The following is a 3,885-nucleotide window of genomic DNA, read 5'->3' as shown; positions in this document are numbered from 1 at the left end:
ACTAGCTGCCTTCCCTCTAGTCTTACACTGCTAAATTCGGGACGGCTAGCGCAGATAGCCATCGTGTAGCTTTGTGCGAAATTCAAAAAACAAACAAACAAAAGCATATTTAGTTGACTTATTTACTGTTATTGGAGAAGGAAGACCGTTACCAAGGGAAGAACATTGTGTCAAGTCGACTGAATTAAAGTACAAGGCCATTTTACTTTATGATGAAATAGGTGTGATATTACATCACAATGTGACCGATAGAGGTGGCTAAAGTACCTTTATACAACCTTCTTACTGTACAGCTGTATTGAGCTAGCAACATGTGATACGATTATTATTATTTTAATGTGGTGCAACGTAACAGCTATTGTTCATTAAGGGACCATCTTTAGAATTAATGGGAAGAATTACTCTGATTTTGTAGTGGCTTACATTTTGGACCGATATGAGGACCACACTTTGAAATCCACTGACTGGAATTATTGCACATTTAGAACATTCATCAACACAAAGTAAAAAAAAAAAAAATGTTTTAAAATGTACGCGGGAAATTTCATATAAAAGGTTATCCATATAGGTCTGGCATGGCCCTAGTAATTAGGGCGCTTAACTTACCATTTGCAAGTCGCGTGTTCGAATCGCATCAACGAATATGTTCGCTCTTTCAGCCATGAGGGCGTTACAATGTTATGGTCAAACCTACTATTTGTTGGTAAAGTGTAGCCCAAGAGTTGGCGGTGGGTGGTGTTGATTAGTCGTCTTCTCTCTAGTATATCACTTCTAAATTATGGACGGCTAGCCCAGATAGCCCTCGACAAAATTCAACAAACGAACAAATACAAACCACATCTATTAATGTTTTAGTATCTACTAAGGGCATTTCACTTAGTTATTCACATAAGTCTCACCTGTCATACACTCTTTTAACAAAATATCGAAGAGGAATTTGGACTAAATCAAATGTTATTTACGTGAATTATTACACAGGATTAATTTGTGTCTATTTAAGAGTTTGTACAGTATCACTAGTTGCTTTAAGAGAAACTTTTATTAAATTTTCAGTGGTATTTATAATCTGAATGTGATATATTGAACGATCTTTCTTAATATTGTGTACGTAAATTTTGTTTTGACTATTATTTAAACTTTTTTGGCATTGTTGAAGAGCTACTGACCAGAATCAGAGAAGTCAGAAATAAGGACCTTCTCCTTATCTTTGAACCCAATAACGAGACCATTTTTTTTACAACTCCCCCATATTTGAACGTGCGGAGTATATTCAGTAGTATCGGGTCTCGAATCTTGGACCTTTCAATCCTCAATCGGGAAAACTAACCACAAGGTTATGCACGGCCACTGGTTAATTTGTAAGCCACACGAGGAAGTAAAACAAGCTAATTTGAAAGGAAAAAAGAATAATTTCGAGTTTCCCTTCATTCTCAAACTATAGCTGGAAACAAAGTTTCATATTTTTTGAACTGTTGAAATATTTTGTTCGTACACTTGCATTAGGGTGTGTGTGTGTGTGTGTGTGTGTGTTTAGAGTCAATTTTTTGTGTAGCTTTGTGCTAACAAACAAACACTTCTCCTCATTCCCACTTTTATCATGAGAAATTTGTATTTATTCACAAAATATCTGAAATGACAGTAAGAAAGATAAACTGTATCAATATTCTTTTTGTTTGTTAGAATTTCGTACGAAGTTACTCGAGGGTTATATGCGTTAGCCGTCCATAATTTAGCAGTGATAGACCAGAGGGAAAGCAGCTAGTTCACATCACCCACCGCTAACTCTTGGATAACACTTTACCAACGAATGATGGGATCTATCGTCACACCTTAACGCCCAAATGGCTGAAAGAGATAGCATGTTCGGTGGCGGGATTTGATCCCGCAACCCGCATATTGCAAGTCGAGTGCCCTAATGACACGACCAGGCCATGCCAGGCCTCAAGAACCCTTCTTTTTCTTCTTTTTTTTTAATTGAACACACTTCTTTGACAATGTTTTCAGTTTCGAAAAGCAACAATATAATAATAATAATAATAATAACGGATAGATAATAAAATGACCACTAGAGTGGGAGGTATGTTTATAATCCCAATTTTAAGAAATCCTACGATTTATTCAAAGGAGGAACAAGCCTCCACAGGCCTCCCTTTTAACTACATAGCGAAACATAAATCTCCCTTTCGTTTGTTTTATTTTAAAATAGGATCTACAACCTTGGTTATAAATTAAACTTGGTACACATTAAGTAAAACATGACATCAACTTGAAGAAAATAAAAATTATTGGAAACACGAGAAAATTTGTTTGTTTGTTTTGCAAAGCTACACGAGGGCTATCTACTCTAGCCGTCCCTAATTTAGCAGTGAAAGACGAGAGAGAGAGAGAAAGCAGCTAGTCATCACCACCCACCGCCAACTCTTGGGCTACTTTCACCAACGAATAGTGTGATTAACCGTCACATTATAACGCCCCACAACTGAAAGGGCGAGCATGTCATAAGAGAAACTACTACGTTATCAGAAACAATAAACTTGTCATATGACAAATATTTTAACTGTTCTAAGTTTTCATCTTTGAATTTAGTTTATGTCTTTTAAATTTTCTGCATAACTCTTTCAGATAAATGAAATGTATTAGATCGGTATTTATACTTCGAAGGAAATATAACAGTCAGTTACTCGCAAATGGGTGTAAAACAGTTGCTATAACAAGCTTAAAGTGTGTTCGTACACTTAAAAAAAATACATTTCAAGAAATGCAAAATTCAGTAGAAATTACACACGAGTGAGCACGTGCGAGTTTAAAAATCGGTTAATAGGTTAAAAATGGGTTAAGAGTAATTATCAAAAAAAAGGATGGGACTGATAATACGTACTTCAAGGTTTGAAAGTATTTTACCGTATTTACCCAAATATAATGCCACCCAATTTTGAAAGGTTAAATTGAAGTTTCTAAGTACAGTAAAGAACTAACGGTGCCAAAAAAAAAAAATCACTGGAAATCTTTCATTAAAAATATATATTAAAGTTTATACGTGGTAATACACTAAGTTAATCAATGATTTCCACAAATCTTCGCTAGAATTGTCGCTACCATCGGATTCATCAGATTTGCTTCCTTCAAGCTTTGCTTCATCCTCTTCTGATTCCCACAGCATATCATCATACGTCCCATTCAATGCATTGGATATGCAACATTTTTTTGAAACCTTAATGTCTTAATGATTTTCGGCGGTAGCTTCTGACAAAATACCTAACAAAATTGAATGTGCGCGAATATAATGCGCAGTCAATTTTTCGGGAGGTGTTTGGAGGAAGAAAAAAATGAGCACTATATTTGGGTAGATACAGTATTTAATTTAACAACATTTGTACATTTTTTTTTTCTCAATCTCGTAAAGACCGGAAATTTTTAAAGATTTAAACTATGGAAGTGTGAGTTTAAAGTGGGTCGTGTCACTTACATGTTACGTGTTAAATCAGGTTGAAAATATCAAATACTCTTTATTATTTATATAATGTAAGAAAAAAAGGACATCAAATAGAAGTGTCATGAAAGACATTTGCGGTGTGAAATATGTGTGAACACGTCAACAGAATTGTCATTAGATACATTTGTGGTATAAAATACGTGTGAAAATATCAACTAGAAGTGTCATGAAATACAGATATGTTAAGAAACTAATGTATTAAATAAGTAATCAAGAATAATAGGGACTTAACTGATGTCAGTACGGTCTTCTGTGTAAAGTATGTGCACCAAAGTCCTTGAAGAAAGTATTAGTGGATATCTGTACACGATCTACTGTGTGAATTATGTGCACCAAAGTCCTTGAAGAAAGTATTGGTGGATATCTGTACACGATCTACTGTGTGAATTATG

The sequence above is a fragment of the Limulus polyphemus genome, unplaced genomic scaffold, assembly GCF_000517525.1.
Source record: "Limulus polyphemus unplaced genomic scaffold, Limulus_polyphemus-2.1.2 Scaffold5506, whole genome shotgun sequence".
Classification (NCBI taxonomy): Eukaryota; Metazoa; Arthropoda; class Merostomata; order Xiphosura; family Limulidae; genus Limulus; species Limulus polyphemus.
Note: the sequence above shows the minus strand (reverse complement) of the source record.